This window comes from Protopterus annectens, chromosome 1.part0, assembly GCF_019279795.1.
Source record: "Protopterus annectens isolate FY-2018-M chromosome 1.part0, PAN1.0, whole genome shotgun sequence".
NCBI lineage: Eukaryota > Metazoa > Chordata > Ceratodontiformes > Protopteridae > Protopterus > Protopterus annectens.
Genome location: NC_056725.1, coordinates 149,039,735 through 149,059,222, shown reverse-complemented (window position 1 = coordinate 149,059,222; position 19,488 = coordinate 149,039,735). Strand labels below are relative to the sequence as shown.

Genomic DNA, 19,488 nt, shown 5'->3' with positions numbered 1-19,488 from the left:
ACTGATCTAAGTGGCTAGTTAGGGACAGTCCCTTTGGAACAGAGGTAAAACTGTCACTGGCTTTTCTAGATTCATAGCTTGGTCAAAAGTTAAGTTTGTGAACTAAACAAAGTGGGCAAAGTAGTATACAATAGTTTGTGGCTTATACCTACCTGCAGCAGTAAGCAACATTCAGTTTATGACCTGCTTTCAGAGCAGAAATGTACAATTGTACTCATAAAGGAAATCCTGAAGCAGGCAAATAAGATATGGGGAAAAAGACTTATCAGCATGTGGGAATTTTAACTTTAAAAAATGTCTGTAAAGTTTACTAGCCATAGGACTGAGTGTGCGTCCTAAATATAATCATTCTGTTTAAAATGCAGGTCAAGTAAGTGATTGCATTTGCTGGCTTTTTACTACAACTTGTTCTCAGTTTGGTACTAGCTGATGGTACTTATGAATTCCTTATGTTAGGCTATTTACAAAGGTGTATAATACAGCCTGCAGCCACTGCATTCTGACATGTGCACATCGTATCTAATAAGTGAATGCATCCAGTTACATTTCACACATTGAACCCTTAGTGTACTTGAAGGTGGAACTGCTAGTGTGCAACATCCTCTGCCTTGTGGACTTGCACAGACAGCATTTTTTAACTGATACAGATAAACAGTTTGCATTCAAACAACTTTCCCAGTGCCGGGGAGGACAAGCATGGGAAACGGCTGCTTGTTTGATGTCCTGCAGCCTTGTGCAAGGAAGAATAGAGACTGCAGCAGGGTGGTGCTCAGTGAAGTGTGCATTTTAAAGTTGCCCAGAGTGAGGGCTATTGTTCCGCCCTGAATGGAATGATGTCATGTTTCAACTAAGACTTTCAGCGATGCTCAAGCTCTGGGTCCCAACTATGGGAGGGAGAGAGAGCGAGCAGTGAGAAAGTTGCAAATCAGGTTTCTAGGCTCCTTTGTACTGTGAGTTTTAATAGATAAAAGCTGACTCATGCAGTATTTCACAGAAGGGAGCTGTAGAAGGAGCAGGCAGTGTTCTCGTTTTACCTTTCTGTGCCTGCTGAGGTTATTGGACACAAGCTGAAATGAAGATGGATTTACCATGGATATTAAGCTGGTATGTCTGCGTTTTGCTGAGGCTGGAGTACTCAAAACATTTGGAGAGTTTACTTGAGACTTCAACAATGACTAAAGAAGCTGAAGGATGTCTACATTCCATACTGGTGAGGTACTGTACCAGTGAAGGGCTTTCCCATCCTATCAGTGTTCTGGTAACTGAGGGGGATCCCCAGTAATGTGACTTGTTTTTAATCCAAGGGTAAAGGGGAAAACATTGGTGTATTTTTTAAGAAAAGATAGCTTAGCTGCAACTTGATAGATAATATTTCAAAAGAATTCCTGCTGCCAAGTGTACAAAATTCTGTGCAAATTAGATTGCTCTGTGCATTGTCTGTGGTTAATACTAAAGTCAGTACAAATGTAGACTGCAATGATGCAGAAATCCTAAATCTGTTTTTGTATTTGTGTGTGTCTGCAGTCCTACACAAAAAGTTTCATATTTTATTTTATTTACTATTTTACTGCTTTCTGTGGCTTACTTTCAATGACATTAATAGTAAGATGGGGCATGGTGGTGGTGAAGAATTTGTGTTCATTCCACTTAAAATGTGTTTTTACATATCTGAGCATTACAGACCTTGTACATTTCCTGTCGTCATCCTTGATGTATATTCTCACAGCTGATGTGAAGTTGTCATTACTTTTTTCCATATTTCATTGTCTTGTAAGTGACAGATTTATGGTTACTGATATTTCATGTGAAACGGTATATTGTGCTGCCTGAAGTTTGTACCATTTAATTTCACAGCTTGTTTTGTGTCTATTGTGTAAAGGAAAAGCAGCTTTTCACATTTTAAAACATTGCTCTTATCTGCTGAAAACATGTACTCTAGATTAAACTATACAGAGTTTAATACTAAAAGGCAATAATGTTTGTAAATGCACTGGGAAGTAAAACATATTTTAACTGGTAACACTTGGCACACACTTCAAGGGGTCCGAATGAAAACAAAACTGCAGATAAATATGGAGCCTGGGTGAAGTACACATGGCTCAGTAATGACAGACAGGTGTCACAGTCAGGTTTGTTTTGCTTATGGGAGAATTAAGAAGTGGATTATAGCAAGTACTGTGTTAGGTTAATGTATTACCAAATCCGTCATAGTGAACATGGCTTGTATGTTCTTCACATTTATTCACATAGCAGAAAAGGTTAGTTTAGATTGAGTGCATTATTTGTGCATTAGTAGATTTGTAAGCTAACGTTAACTTTTTAGTAGTTTTTAGTTTGCATAAATCCTTTGTTATGCAGCTGCATTTCCAGAAGATAGCAGGAACACAGTTATATCTATTTTACAACTTTTTGTAAACAAAGCCTAACATATACAATGAGCTATTACTGTTATTTCCTGTAAACTGTTTGTTGCCTCTGCACTGACACATTTCCTTTTTTATCAAGCCATTGTTTGTTTTCCACTGTGAGAGGAAAAAAAGGACAACTTCATCACTTTGTAATGTTTCTTTTTTGCCTCTTTGGAAAGACGAAAAGGAAAAGATGTGGCAGAAAGGAAACCGAATAGTTAATAGAAGATAGTAATAGTGAACTTCCTCCGTACTCGTATTAAGTTGTGTTGCCTTCTGTTTCTCACATTCAGAGACTGCTTCTTTGCTCTGTTCTGCAGATGGCAGCATTAGCCGATTCCTTTTTTTTTCTGTGTTTACTTATAAAGAGCTGTGATGTCAGGGTAGTAACAGAAGTACAGCACTTACAGAGAATGCTTTGTGAATCCTTGCATATTACAAAGTGAACAGATGACGGAATTTTGTGTGCACAAAGCAAGTTTACATTTTGCCCAGTGTTTTGTTTTCCACAGTAGTACGGTACTTTTGTTCCATAGTAGATTTATTAAATAATATGGTGTGTGTCTTTTTGAGGGGAATGGCTTACTTACCACATAATTTTTTGCGTCTTTCGGCTTTTCCCGGTAATAATAGTTCCAAAAGGTTTCTGACAAGACTCTCTCATTGTACATGTGGGTGTGAATGATCTGAGACGTACCTCCATGGACTACATGAAAAGAAACATGGAGGAGCTCTCAGATTATGTAGCTCAGACAGGTATGACCCTAGCCCTGAGCAGCCTGCTACCATCACTGAGAATGATACCACAGTACAAGCAGAAAATGATTGATTTCAACAATTGGCTAAGTTTCTGGTGTCATCCTAAGGGTATCCAGTATCTGTCTGCCTGGTATGACATGATTGACAGACCTAGATGCTTTGCCAAAGATAGCCTGCATCTGTCACCTATGGGCTTCCGGATACTGGCCAAGGCACTTTCCACCCCTATAGTGCCTTTTTTAGGCGGTGTTCCAAAGACCAAATTACCACCGTAACAATTACAAACAAATCCAATCTGAGGGTCAGGCTGCTCAAAGGTAGAAGTCTAAATTTCAAAATGCACTCACTCGAAGTACTCCTTAAAATGAAGAACATTGACATTTGTGCTACAACAGTGACCTTGTTCAAGGCAGCAGATAGCACCCCTGCATTACTAGCCTATAACTCATTCCATACCTTTCGACCCCAGAACTTGGACCGAAGCTCCAAAGGTGTTGGTGTTTCCATATTCATAAAGGATGTGCACACCTCCAGACTGGTAGCCCAACATGACACATCAGAGATACTTCAGGTGCAGCTAACATTGTGTAAGACAGCGATTCAGGTCATAGTCTACTACAGGTCCACAACCATGACCCAAGACTCACTCCACATTCAGAAGCACCCTGGAGAATATTAGTGTCCAACCTAACGCTCTCATACTGGGTGACGTCAAGTACCCCTCCATTAACTGGGAAAACTACTCCTGTACCAATACACTTGCCCAACATTTCCTGGAATTCATTAATTTCAATGCCATGGACCAGCTCATTCTTACCCTCACTAGAGGTAGCAACATCCTTGACCTGGTCATTACTAACATGGGTGACTGTTGCTCTGCACCAATAGTCAACTCCTCCCTGGTTAGATCCGACTACAAACTAAATCACCTTGAAATCCACATCCCTCCCACCCTGCAAAGGTAAAAACAGAGGTGGCTAACTTCACGGCACCCATGCAATTGGAGAACAGCTGCATGACCACCGAATCCTACACTAATGCCCTGTATGAACACATACACAAATGCATGGATCTCTCCATACCCAATAGAACCAAGATGCTCTCTTCCAAAAAAAGGAAGCCAAACTGATGGTCCCCTGCCATAAACAAACTCTACAACAGAAGGGAAAAATTCCCTTATCAGCCTCAACAAAAAGTTGAGATCCCTAATCAAATCCTCTAAAGCTAGCTATGAAAACAGAATTGCAGCAGATAGTAAAGACAACCACAAGGCCTTCTATAGTTATGTAAAGAATCTCCACGGCAATACCCAGATTTTCTCAAAGCTGTTGCACGATGGCACCTCCTATACCGAGCCAACAGATATTACCAATATACTGGCTGACAGATTCAGTGCCAACTTTACCCCTCTCTCCCCCAACAAAGACCAATCACAATACCAGTAGATTGCCAGGCACCCAGTATTACTGCTGCACAGGTTAAAACAGCACTGTCCTATGCCAAGAATACAGCTTCTGTTGGACCTGGCAGTATACCTGGCTGTGTTCTATGTGAACTACAGAGTGAACTGGCACCTCACCTGTGTGCCCTGTTCAGTCACAGCCTCACCTCAGGCTTTGTCCCTACCGAATGGTGCACTGCTACAGTCATCCCTCTCCACAAAGGAGGAGCGACTACGGACCCTGGGAATTATTGCCCCTTTAGCCTGACAAGTCTGATATGCAAAGCTATGGAACACATCATCATGGACCTAATAAATAAAGATATAGTGAACCTCCAAACTCTGGATCCCACACAGTTTGGTTTTGTGAAGGGTAGATCATGCCTACTCAAACTGGTCGACTTCTTTGAGTCAGCCACCAGAGCTGTGGATGAAGGCAAGGTGGTTCATACAGCCTACCTTGATCTGGGTAAGGCCTTTGATGCCATTCCCCACTCAGGAATCATAGAAAACCTCACTAAGCTAGGCATCAACCCCTATATCACTAGATGGGTTGCAAATTGGCTCACAGAACCCACAGTATGAAAGTAGCTGACTCCAAGTCAGACTGTCGACCAGTCATGAGTGGAGTCCCACAGGGTTCAGTTCTGCATCCTCTCCTGTTTGGTATCTACTTCTCTGAAGTCCAGGCCAACATGAAGGGACTCTCGCTGACAATGTTCGCAGATGATTGCAAGTTGGAAGCCATAATTAACTCCCCAAGTGATGTTAATATCCTACATAAAGGCCTTACTGAGACCAATGACTGGTGTCAGAACCATGACCTTAAGCTCCATGCCAAAAAATGTGTCATCACCCCCTTTGAAAAAAACCTGGTTCCCATGAATTTACCACATCAATGGTAGTCCACTGAACACAGAAGGCGTCATAAGAGATCTGGGAACACAGGTTGACAGCAACCTTTTTGACCACGACATTGCCACTGTGGTCAGGAAGTCCTACTATGTGGCACTTCTCATTACTAAGGGTTTTGCATTCAGGAAGAAATAGGTCATTGTCTCCCTCTACTTTTCCATCATTAGGCCAATCTTTGAGTACAATGCCTCATTTGGCATGTACCTCACTAGACACCTACAACAACTGGAGAGGCTGCAAAAAATACCTCACAAAGAGGATCTTAGGCCTTAAACACTTGTCCTATATGGACAGACTCAAAAAAACTCCAATTATTCATTGTCTCATATCGCCTACTTAGAGGCAATCTCTGCTTGACTTACAAAGCCATGTCTGATCCAGCTCTGTTAGAAATGCTACATCTAAAGAATCCCAATCCCTCCACACTACACGCTCCAGAGACCTCAACCTCATTACCACAATCAACAGAACAAGCTGGAGGGACAGGTTCATAACCCAGAGACTGCCCATGCTATGGAATAGACTTCCCATACATGTCAAGCTTCTTGATGAGTGGATGGGAAATAGAAAATTCACCACGGGGATCACTCCAGTGGCTCTGCTTGACAGAGGCACTGGGAACTAAGGTCGGGTGGCTTGATGCCAGGGTAATCCTATGGGCTAGGCTTGTAAAACCTCAAGGGCCATTAGCCTAGTACACACCTATGAACCTAAGAACCTATTGAATAGGAACAGAGTTCAGGAGAACACAGTGTAGGTTACCCACAACGAGTTATTATTAGGCTTCTTTGTTTTATTGATATGTTCAATTTCCAGCCACGCTGTCAGCGTTTTCTATTGGGTAATATACTAATGGACTTAACTACAATGCTGGAGACTTGGGAGTCATTCTCCTCTGCAATATATCTGACAGGATCTATTTCAGATAATTGAGTTTTCAGAAATTCAAAATTCCTTTGGATGAGACCACATGATCGAGTTTCCAAAAACTTGAACATCACAACCCCCTACACAAAAATCTCCTTTTTTTTTTAAAGTTTTTGCAGGGGGCAAGCCCCTTTGCACCCCCTGCAAATTGTATATACCATCTCTGAGATCACACTTCAGTGAAGAAAAGGGTAAATTTCCTGATCCTCTCTGTACTGCAATCTCCATTCAAAACCTTCACGTTTTCAAAAACTTGATCATATGGTCTCAGTCATATGAATTTCAAGTTTCTGAAAACTCAGTCAACTGATAGGGATCCATCTGTTGTACCCCCCAACTTTGAAGGCAGTACTTAGCTGCATTTATATATGTATTTATTTATCAATATGTTAGTTTGGGTAAAACACTGATCCATATAGACTATTTTCAGATTTAGCCGAGAAAATAAAATAAGAGAAGGGATTTGTTCAGAGAGAAGAGCATACATAAATATAGAGTTTGTATGGTGCTTACAAAGCAGGATTTAGGACTTCTATGACCAGCAAATACTGGCTCTAGCTTCACAGTAGTTTTCTCCTTCATTCTATCCTCCAGGACCTAACCACTTAGTATCAGCCAGGTACATCCTTAATTAGGCATCTGTCCAGTTCTTCCTATTAGTGCAGCATGGAGGATAGAGCCTAAGACAGATTGTTGAGCCTTCCTTCCTTTCAGTGATTTTCTGAACTTGTTTTCTCACTTTTTGAATTGATTTTCTTTTTTTGGGGGATTTATTGCTGTCATTATGGTATTGCCAGATGAGTTCCCAATTGTCCCCTATGATGGCCACACCCATTTTACATACATCTTAGCTTGATAATATAATTGTGCAGTTTTGCAACATTTTTATCACTGTGGCTCATAGAATATACAGGGAAAAAGACTTCATTAGTTATTTACTCACTAGGTATTAGAAACCTCAAAGTCAGTTTCCTTCTGTTAATTGTTTGTGTCTTTCGGCTTTTCTCGGTTAGGTGTCGCCACAGCGGAAGTCCGGTCCGCTAATGATTGGCAGTAGATTTTCACATGCTGGCTTGCCGGGCCTAATGCACAACCTTCAACGAAGGAAGGCCCATTCACGCATGTCGACACACAGAAGACGCTCTGAGAATCGAACGGACAAAGTCTAACTGTGAGGCGACAATGCTACCGCAGCAACACCACCAGTCCAAAAGACCAAAGAGTAGACAACAGCTAGAGAGATATCCTGAATGCTATATAGATCATGGTAGAGTCTTTTTTATTCATGAGCAACCAAGCTAAGACAGCAACACAAGTTTTAGCTTTCCATTAAATTAGGTAATTTTACAAATAATGGATATGCCTGCAATGAATTCAGGCATTGTGTCTTTGAAAGTGTATCAAAGATCACAATTATCTATATTCAGCCTGATGCAGGTTGTAGTACTGTTTGTGTGGCTGCGTGCACGTCTTGCCTTAGCCATGTTAGATTGTATGTACTAGTGTCTCTTCCTTCTACCTACTGTCTGTATGAACAGTAGGCCCTTCCATAAGACACACTACTCTTTCACTTCACGCTGCCTTTGGGGCATGCACTGAATATCTTATCCATCCAAAGTGCTGCTTTTCTGGTCTGTTCATTACAGACTAGATGTGTCAGTACCTGGTAATTCTTACAACATTTGATGTCAATTTCTAAGTCCCCAATACCTCAGCCTAATTTTTGGGTTGAATTTATATAGAAAATCATGAGGACAGTTAAATATTTTTTTTACGAAAATGCATATATGAGATTACAAAATTGTGTGTGTGAAGTCTCAGATAAGAGCATTTGATTTTAATAGTTATAACAGTTAGTTTATCTTCTATATTTTGTAGCCCCTCTCAGTTTCTGTTTGAGGAACACATTCTGTGTGAAGGTGCCAGGATGTATGGACTGTGTTTCTGTATAATGTGTGTGATTGCATTTGGTGGCAATGTTCGGTATCCATGAGAAACAGATAGGAGTTTAATAAATGCATTTATCACTGTAGTTGCATATAGGATGTGTTGTGTATATTAGGTAGTTGGCAAAAGAGAAAATGACTTATAAACTCATCTTTTCACCATATATTTTCATCCTAACAACTAAATACCATTTCCATAAATAATAATACTGAGCCAAATGATATTTAAGACATTGGGGGCCATATTCAAGAAGGTACAAAGATGTGGACACCTCAGTGTACACATCGCAGTACCTATTCACTATTCAGCAAATTCCTCATCACAGTGCTGCACAATGCTCTAGCTTGAAGGTGCACAGCACCATATAGGGATGGCTAAGTAGCTGTGCTGAATGCTAATGAAGCAGCCCAGGAGAAACGCTAGTGCTAATGCCGTATGCCCTGTCCCTGGAACCACCTCCAGAAAGGCATCTACACACAGAGAGATTGAAGAAACCACTCAACTGTGTAGATTAGCAGGGCCATACCCACCACATTGAAGTATTGAACACGGCCAAAAGGCCATGCTGAACCAGCTTTCACAACCATGGTATGGGGATTGCAGACACCCCAGGGATAGATTCAGCCTAAGTAGCCTAACTGCAAGGGCATCGACACTGGGATCAAGGAAGGGGAGAATAACTAGACACCAGATGTTACTCTAAATCTAAGTGCCTTATCCACACCAACATCAGCACAAAGACTGGGAGTGGAAAGGTGAAGGGAAAAACTTGTGTTTTGTTTACTTGTATGTGTGAGAGAGCGACTGTGGAGAAATCACACTGCCTACACAAGCTGCACTTTACTACAACAATGTATGGATTAGCAAAGATCTGCATGTTGCAATAATATCCGTGATTCAGAAATATGCATATTAGCCAATAATGAGGTCTTACCTTGTTGTGGCTAACGTTTCTGAATCCCATAATAGTGCGTAGTGGGGGCAGGGCTATACGGCTCATGCTAGACCCTTTTATGAATTCCTAAGACTGTATTTTCCTGTAAAGAAGAGAGTGTTGGATAGTTTCCTCAGCTCATAACTACAGGAGTCAGGAAGGAACCTGTGCTGAATAATTTTTCTTTTTCATCTGTGATGTTAGGTAGAGGTGCACTGAAGCTTCTCTTGTTAGCTGTTTTTTTGAAAGAAATCATTGTAAGGCATTCTTGACATGAGCAGCATTGAAAGAAAGATGCATAGTATCAGACATAATGAAAAATGCAGTTAAGTAAAAAAAAAAAAATCTTCAGTTAGTGGGCTTTACTTAGTTATTACCTGAATATCATGAATGCAACAGTTATGTCACTGAAGAGCTTTTTAGCTAAGATTGCAGAAGTGGAGTGATTATAAATGGACTTGTAAGACTTGCGTTCATATTTACCATTCTTCAAAGTATTTCTTCTTTGATACATGCATGTATATGTATGTGTGTGTATGTGTGTGTGTGTGTGTGTGTGTGTGTGTGTGTGTGTGTGTGTGTGTGTATATATATATATATATATATATATATATATATATATATATATATGATTTTTTTTTTTTTGCTTTCCGTTTGCAGTTATACTTAGGGTGTTGCTCCAAACATGTTAAATATGAGCACCTTAATGCTGTACAAACTGCTGCTTATTTTGCATTCGCAGTTTGTGTGCCAGTTCATACCTTGAAGTTTCTTGCAAACACTGTGATGAACAGAATGATGTCCTTACATTCAAGTTGCAGTATTCTTAACAGATGCGAATTCCCTGCCATGGAAGCCCGACGTCCCGCCAGTCTACCAAAGCCTACCATTGTGTTATGGTACGCCCAATGTCATTCAAATGCTCCTTGCATAGTGTAGGGCATAAAGGTGGCATTCAGGTGTAGCATCTACAGAACTTCTTTGCCGCCAGTCCAAACATTTGTTTTTACTATTAGCCTATTTGCTTACGTCTGTTTTTCACAAGCTGTATGCATTTTTGTGCTACATGTAATGCCTACACCTGTTTGCTGAATCCTAGCAAGTTGCAGATAAGTGCCCCATTGTTTTGTTTTTGTGTTTGTTTTGTTTTTTTCTTGCCTTTTTTGTGCTTCTTTGTGTTAACGTCATCCAGGCAGGGTAGATGTCAGTGTGTGAGACAGATTTCCATAAAGACCACCACAATAAGTGTCTTTTTCACCTTGGAGCTTCTCAAAGTCATGACTTGTTCGATTTGTCAGGTGATCATCACGAAAACCCTTGGCAGTAGGCTTTGTCCTCCTTCCTTGTATCTTGAGAACTAGAGTCTTAAGCTTCTTTCTAAAGATACACTGGAAGGAATCTCCTGCCATGAGGGTTAGCCATTAGGGAAGAAGGTGAAAAAGGTATGACCAGAATCTTCTGCTGTCAAGCCTCTGCCTGTTGTTTCTCCCGAGGTCATTAGAAACATGGAGGCTCACCCGGCTGTGTTGTCAGATTTCTCTGCTGCGACCAGGTTGGAAGCCAGTGAGGATCTGGCTGGCAATACATTTGAAGAGGCTTTGCAGGCATCTGTTTTGGACATTCAGGGGAAACCACAGTTGTTTTATTCCAAGGGGCCTAGGGAAGTTCCTCAGATTTTTGATGGGGAAGAAGTTCCTACTATGGTTCTCGACTGCTGTCTTAGGTCTGAGCCTTCTCAGTTTTATAGGGGGGATGTTCCCTTAAAAATGAAGCAAAACACTAAACATGTTTCCTCTGCTCCTAGGCATCCAAAAAATGAGTGACAAGCCTTTACTGAGGGGCTATTTACTGCTTTAATGTCATTAATGCCTCCTCAGGGCTTTCATTTCCTGCTTTTCCTTGGTTCTGTTGTTGTTGTTGTTTGTCTTTCGGCTTTTCCTGGTTAGGGGTCGCCACAGCTGAACTCCGGTCCGCTAATGATTGGCAGTTGATTTTTCATGAATGCCAAGGTGCCAGCTCGACGTCCAACTTTCAACGAAGGCACTCCCATTTACACATGTCTTTCAAATGCCACCCAACCGCGGGGAGGACATGCAGACTCCACACAGAAGGCACTCCCTGCACTCCAGCCAAGAATCGAACAGGAGAACCTCTGAACGGGAGAGCCTCTTGCTGTGAGGCAACAATGCTACCGCAGCCCTGTATTCACCTCAAGAGGCCTAGAAACAGGATTTTTCTGAGGAAGATTTGGATTCTGATGATGAATCCCTGACTTATTCTACTCAAATTCCTTCTCCTTTGGACTACTGGTCAGAGGAGGAGGAATCTATTAGTCTTCATGTTACTTTTTGAGGAAATTTCCAATGGGGGCACAATCTCTAGGATGATGGAATTTTTTTAAATGGGACTGTGCTCAAGTCTCTGATATCCATAAGAGGTACTATGAGTTACTGCAGTTGGAATCTCCTAAACCTGCAGCTATTCCTCCTGTTTTGCTGGATGTTTTCTCCAATGCCTCATGCATCTGATTCTCTGCCCACTACTCCCAAGAAGCCCTGTAGGTTTTATAATTTACCTAAGCATTGTTATTTTTAGTATAAATGGGCTGCTGCTGACCCCTCTGCAGTGTGTGTAGGCTGTAATAAGCCATCTCAAATGCTTCCTTTGCCCAAGTAATTGCCTTCTTACAAGGACAGCAGAACCATGAACAGGCTGGGTAAGGTTTGCACTTCTACTACCCTACCTTTTTGGGCTATTGATTATCAGACCCATATATCTAGGTATGTGTTGGCTCTTCTTTCTCAGGTCTGTCAACTTCTTTCTGATTCTGTTCTTCCCTTGCTAGGGACTTCCTGTCAAGCAGTTCATCAGTCTATCAAATGTAGTTATAATGCAGCAGATGCCTGTTCTGGGGCTGCTGTTTTTGGTTCAGTTATGAGGAGGTATTCTTGACTTGGGCTTCAATCTCTACATGATGATATTAAGGCTAAGTTGATGAATGCTCCTCTGGATCTTAAGCTTTTGTTTGGGGAAGCTGGTTTGTTTGTCCCTTCAGGATAAGGGTAAGAGCTTACAGGAGCTTAAACATGTGTCTTTTTCTCTGCCTTTGTTTGTAGGCAGTCTCATCCTTTGACTAAAGGTAAAAAGAGTGGCAAATGGGCTCCTCCTGCTAAGGCTACTTAGTTTTCAGGGATTCTGAAGCCTTTATTTCCTGACAAACCGGGTGCCGTCTCTTCCAAGCCACATTCCCTTTTCTCTTCTTATTTGTCTTCAGATCAATCAGGATTCTTGGGTTCTACCTTTCATTCATCAGGGGTATTTCATGCTGTGGAAATCCCATCCTCCTTTTACAGACATTCCTCAGCCTCCTTGGAAACAACTTCCCTATTTACCCAGAGATTCTTCAAGAACTCTTGACTCAGGGTGCTATTCAAGAGGTGCTTGTGTCCCACAGGGGGAAAAGGGTTCTACTCCTGACTGTTTCTAGTGCTCAGAAAAGAGGGCACTTGGAGACCTGGTCTAAACCTCTCTCATCTAAACACTTAAAATGCCTTCCTTTCAGATGTCCCTTCAGACTCTGCTTCCTGTCTTGCTCCCATAGGTTTTTATAGTGTCTCTGGATCTCAAGGATGCTTATCTCCATATTCAGATCCATCCTCTTTTCAGGAAGTTTTTGTATATCTATGTTGCTTCCTGGCATTTTCAGTTTTCTGCTTTACCCTTTGGCCTTTCTACTGCCCCAAGGGTGTTCACCAAATGCCTTTCTTCTATGATTGCTTTTTTGCAGGCTTCACAGGATCTAAATATTTCCTTACTTGGACGACCTGCTGATTCAGGCATCCCCTTCAGAGATTCTTGCAGATTCCCTTCTTCAGAACCTGTGGTTCACAATAAATGTCAAAAGGTCTTCTCTCACTCTTTCTCAGGATCATGTTTTTTCTGGGTTGCTGGATTCATACAGTGACAATTCTTGCATCCATGCCTCCTCAAAAGGCCTTAACTCTCATTTCTTTCTTTCACACTCTTCTTCCTCTGGCTTCCTTTACCACCAGGGAGTTTCTGAAAGTTCTGGGTTTCATGGCATCCACCATTCTGATGCTCCCTCTGTCCAAACTTCATATGAGAAGGTTTCAGTGGTTTCTGAAGTTAGTATAGCTTCAACATGCACTGGTGGATTCAGCAGTTGTCTCTGAATCCAGGGATCCCTTTTCACCCCCCTTTTCCCTTTCAGGAATTGTTTACAGATACTTCAGACATGGGACGGGAGGTGACATGTGGCTCCCTAAAGGTACAGGGGGTGTGGTCACCTCATCAGCAGAAGGAGCACATCATTGTCAGAAAGATGAAAATTGTTCTGCTGCCTCTTCAGGCCTTTCATCCTCTTTTCTCTCCAGGGCCTCTCAAGGTGTTCACAGATAATACCACAGTGATGTGGTATACCAAGAAATAGGGAGGAATGAGATCTTATCTTCTCTTATTTACTATTTGACACTTCTGGTATGGGATCTTGCTGTCGAGTATTAAGTGACTCTTCAAGTGGTTTATATCTCTTTCAGTCAAAATATTGTGACAGACACTGAGCAGATCCTTAACTCAGTCCCACATATGGATGCGTCACAGGCATGTGTTTTTCAACATTATCCACAACTGGGGTACTCCTCAAGTAGATCTTTTTGCTTCCCCCTCTGAACAGAGAACTTCCTCTGTTTTGTGCTAGAGTCCAAGGTCCTCTGGTGTGGAGGGTGGACACCCCCTCGTTTTGTTGGAAGGGGATGTTTCTTTATGCATTTCATTCCTTTCTCTTATTCTGAAAGTCCTGTTCAAGATTCAAGAGGATGCTCCCAAAATTTTGTTGGTGACTCCCTTTTGGCCCCGACAGTACTGGTTCCCTCTACTTCTGCATCTACCCAGGGGCAGTCATCACAAGTTACCTCACAGGGTGAATCTACTCACACAAGACAAGAGATCTCTCATCCATCCCCACCTGTCCACCATTCAGCTGAAACTGTGTGCGATAGGATTCTGATTCCTCATAGACTCTTTTTTTCTGAGGATGTGCTGCAAGTCCTGCAGGAGGCCAGGAAATCTACTACTAGGAAACCAAATAGAAGTGGTTTTCTATTTGGTGTCTCTCTCATAACCTGGACCCAGTTACTGTGGATGGTCTTTTGGTTCTCTCTTATTTTGGTGAGTTGCTCAATGCTAGTTTGGCCTATTCTTCTATTAAGCCCCACTTATCAACTATCTCTGCATGCCTGTTTTCATCTCTTCCTTTAGTCTCTAGGTTTGAGGTTAAGCAATTTCTTAAAGGCATCCTTAATATTAGACCTTCCAGGAAGCCTGTTCCTCCACCCTGGGATTTTAATTTTGTTTTGGAGAAGTTGATTCAGGCTCCTTTTGCTGCTTCAGCCTCCTTGCAACATTGTTCTTGGAGGACAATTCTCTTGTTACCTCTTCTGCCAGATGGGTGTCTGAGTTGCAAGCCCTTATGGCTTGTCCTCCTTTTTTATCTTTCATGAGGACAGGGTGTCCTTGCCCACTAATCCTCCTTTTATGCTTAAAGTGGTTAATGATCGATCTCTTAATCAGTCCATTAGTCTGCCTACTTTTTTCCATCTGTCCACAAACAGACAGTGAGAAGGTGCTGCATACTTTGGATGTGCACAGGCAACTCCGGGCTTGTTTGGGTAAGACTAAGGCTATTAGAAAATCCTAGATCTTTGGGACTAGCTTGTATCCAAGCAAATTATTTCTTCTTGGATTTCTAAGGCTATTTATTTTTGTTGCAATTTTCATGCAAGAGCCTTCCTTCTTCAGTTAAGACTCATTCTACTAATGCTGTGACGACTTCTGGTGTTTTTTCAGGGGCTTAGATACTAATTCTGTTCTTGAAGCAGCTACCTGGACTACCTTTATCAAGCAGTACAAGTTCGATGGTACCTCTAGAGCTAGGGCTGGTTTTGCTAGTACTATCCTTCATGGCTTTTTTAGGGTACTCTTCTGCTCCTTTCTCCTCTCGGGTTTCCTCTTGAGCTTTGGCACTCTGCCATCTGTTAAGAATGCTGCAGCACTGAATGTAAGACATAGTACAGGTGTGAAACATCTTACATAACGGTAGATGTGCTTCCCTTCACCACTGCTGTAGTATTCACTCCCTCCCTCCTTCCCCCAGTCCTTTGCTTTTCTAGATGCACAGGGTACCTCTTGGATCCCTTGGACTGGTGTTCCTACTGGGGCAATGCGTTCTGTAGATGGTAAGCCTGAACGTCACATTTATGCCCTAAGCTATGCAAAGATTGTTTGGGTGATATTTGGTGTACCTTAAAGCAAAGGTATGCTTTGGTAGACTGACCAGACGTTGGGCTTCCATAGCAAGGAATTCCCATCTGCTAAGAATACTGCAGCAGGGAAGGCAAGGACATCTACCATTATGGTAAGATTTTACACAAATGTGCTTTCTTTGCATTTGCTTTGGGTTCTTATGTCACACTAGAAACAACAGCGTCAGCAAAGTGCAAAAACAGAAACTGAACTATGTCTTTTCTTTATATTGTATTCTGAAACATGCAGCAAAAAACAATTAATTCCATATTAGTTATCTTATAAATTGCTATATTGCTTAATTTACACCCAGTAAGAGAGTTCTTTACTTTTGATTAATATCATCGAAAGGTATCAAAGTGAAAAGTTGTACTATATATCCTTGTATATCCATCCAGATAGTGTGCCAGTGAGGTCAGTGAGTTAAAGGGTAAAATAAAAATTGCAAGTTTCCTTTTTATACGAGCCTACTTATCAACTAGAGAATGGTACAACTAGAATCTCTGGACTTTTAAATGAGGAACAGCAACTTTTTTCTTGATTGATTGGAGACGTGCAACAGTTTAGCTTTACTTTCATCTGCAGCATGCTGTCAGACATGAACATCAGGCAAACACTTCAGGTGGCAATACAAGCACACATGTGATTTTAGTGTTTTTGAAGATTAAAGGGTATTGTTGTTTAGTATTTATCAGTTTTAATTTAGAAAGTACTATTGACGTGCTATTTATAATGTTAACAACAAAATAAATAAATAAAAAGTATAATTAGACTATTTAATCAGTAGGAATGTTGTTGTACCTCACATGGGTGTTGTCCTATTTCACTAATTTTAGTCATATTTACAGCCTCGATAATCAGCTGACATGGAATCTGTAAGGAGCAAGCCCAAGCTGTGCTAAAACAGGCATTTGGCAGTGTGGCATGTTGCCTTGCAGTGGAATTGTAATGGACCATTACTAAAGATGAGTGATCATTACTGATCAAGTGGAAGCAATATACAGCATTTGTGGTCTTGATAAAGTTTTCACTAGTACCAAACTAATAGGCCCTGTCTACACAGTGAAGGGCCATGGCAGTAATTCTAGTGGCCTGTGATATTCTCTTGATTTCTTTGTCATGCTGTATATGACAGATATAGGCAGATATGGTTCGTTTCATATGAGAAGTGCTGAAATGCATTCTAAGTACAAAACTTCAAACTGTTGCCTACCAGTTGTGTGGGCTTTATAATGCACATTTCTGTAATGTCTTTTTTTTCTTCATAAATCACTGAGTAAGCCTGCTGATTTCTGGCATATGCAGTCATTAATTTTCCACACGCTTGGATTTCCACTGGTCAACATTTGAATATCAGCGGTTAGCGTTGCCATCTCACAGCAAAAGGTTCTCTGGTTTGATTCTCAGCTGGGGTGCCTTCTGTGAGTGTCCTCCCTGTGGACGCGTGGGTTTCCTCCGGGTGCTCCGGTTTCCTCCCACATCCCAAAGACATGCAGTAGGTGGACTGGACACTCTAAATTGGCCCTAGGTGTGAGTGTGTGCGCCTTCTTTGGAAGGTTGGGTGCCGGGCTGGCAACTCGACACCATAAAACTGCACTGCCAATCATGAGCGGACAGATGATCCGCTGTGGTGACCCCTAACCAGGAAAAGCCAAAAGAAGAAGAAGAAGAACATTTGAATATCAGATGAGAGTTATCACTTTGACCATTTTTTCTTTACTATCTTAGATGAAGAGGGCTAAGATGCTCCTTTGTAAACACCCCACATCTGAATGCTGAAAAGAAACAGTACAATATACAAATGGCCAAAATCAGTAACTTAGAATTTGTGTTCTCATATGCAAATATATTCAGGAAAAAATTGCATGAACAAAGAATTGTAGCCAAAAGTAAACATGATCTGAGTGAGCAGTGGCAGAAACATTATACAGTAAAAGAGTACTATTCACTTAGATGTTGATTTTGTTTTTATATTTGATTTTGCTGTATATTCTTCTTGAATTAGAGAGACATGTTGGTGGCTGAAGGGATTGAGTACACTTTAATCCAGTTTAGTAGCCTGCTCAATCAGACAAACAGTAAGCAAATAATAATGCAGTTACTGCGTGGTATAATGTCTGCTATTACTTATCACTTAAGAACAGACGCAGAGGTCAACAGTAGCCTAATAAATGGTATGATCATATGCAGAGTAGCCTTTAGAGGTTCCAGTAGAAGTATTCATTAAACAGGACGTCCAAGTGTCATCAAGTTGCTGTTTGAGAAAAGATAGCTTTACTGTGGTTTGTAGCAGAGCACAGGATAATCTGTTTCATTATTTTCCCCATCAGTGTGTGATTTAACCTGATTAGTTATTTTGACTGACCTATTTTTTGAGCATAGCAAAATGACCCTGTGTTTTTAGAGAAACATACAGATAAAAGCTTCTAAAATGATGGCCTTCATTGCTTTTATACCATTCATCTATGGGAGCATTTTTTTAATTGAGAGGTGTTGCTAAACAGTTTTTGAAATTCTGTAGTACATCTACAGGAATTCTGAATTTTAAGCAGAATATAAGAATTAAGGGAATATGACTGACTCTGTTGATAAATGCATTATTTTTTCTTCTTAGTGCTGCTGCTTTTTTAAGGGAGCAACCATTTTAAGAACATCTAACTGGCCAGAAGTAGTTGAATACTTTTTATTCTTGTCTTTGCATATTAATGTGTTACTTAAAAATAAGAGCACTGGAATTCACAATTAAAATCCCTCAGTGGAACAGAATAGCCCAACAGTCAAGAAAGCCAGAAGAAAGAACATTCTCTGTTTTGAGCATTCACTCTTATGAACTGATAGATATGTAAATTCATATCTACATTTGTGTATGTAAATCATTTTTGATGCGTGAAGATGTTTCTTTGCCATTGTTAATGTGTCATAGTGATGTAAATAAACATTAAACATCACAAACAATATTTAAGATTCCAGTCCTTGTGGATGGTCCTTGTATCTGTTACTGAGACAAACTGGCTAAGTGACAGAACCCACCGGGTCAGAGTTGCTGGAGCCATGTCAGACTCAAAGCCTGTCACAAGTGGTGTCCCACAGGGCTCAGTCCTGGGTCCACTCTTGTTCGGCATCTACTTTTCTGAAGTACAAGCAAACACAGGAGGGTTATGGCTGACAAAGTTTGCAGATGACTGCAAACTGGGCGCCATAGTCGAAAACACATCTGACACAGATATCCTCCAGAAGGGCCTCACAGAAACGGATAACTGGTGCCAGAGCCATGGCCTGAAGTTAAACGCCAAAAAATGCATAGTCATACCCTTCGGGAAAAACAAGGTTACCCCTAGCTACCATATAGGTGGCAATCCACTGAGCACAGAAAAAGTCATCAGAGATCTGGGGACCCAGGTTGACAGTAGCCTTCGCTTGACACTCATGTTGCTAAAGTAGTTAGGAAAACCTTCTATATCACCCACCTGATCATGAAGGGATTCACATCTAGATCAAGGGAGGTCATCGTCCCCTGTACTCATCACTCATTAGACCTATGATTAAGTACAATGCCCGTTCGAATGTATCTGACCAGACACCTGCTGCAGCTTGAAAGGCCCCAAAAGTTCCTCACCAAAAGGATAAAGGGTCTCAAAAATATGTCTTATGCTGCCCGACTGAAAGAACTCCAGCTCTATTCAGTCTCATACCGCTTGCTCAGAGGTGACCTGTGCCTGACATATAAGGCCATGTCAAACCCAGATTTGATGAATATGCTTCACCTCAAAAATCTAGATCCCTCAGAACCACAAGGGCGGAGACTTAAACCTTGACACGGTTATAAATAGAACGTG

General features: G+C 41.2%; 1 protein-coding gene across 4 annotated transcripts in view; it reads left to right on the top strand.

The window, feature by feature from the left end:
* Window positions 1-19,488, top strand: part of PLEKHG1 (pleckstrin homology and RhoGEF domain containing G1) — a 2,146,741-nt gene that overhangs the window by 1,675,249 nt on the left and 452,004 nt on the right. The window contains exon 1 of one of the 4 annotated variants that reach the window (XM_044090749.1): window positions 948-1,215. The exons of the other annotated variants lie outside the window; for them this stretch is intronic. The gene's annotated coding sequence lies outside the window, so the exon portion shown is untranslated. Of the gene's footprint in view, window positions 1-947; window positions 1,216-19,488 lie in introns of those variants that run through there. 4 annotated transcript variants of the gene reach the window in all.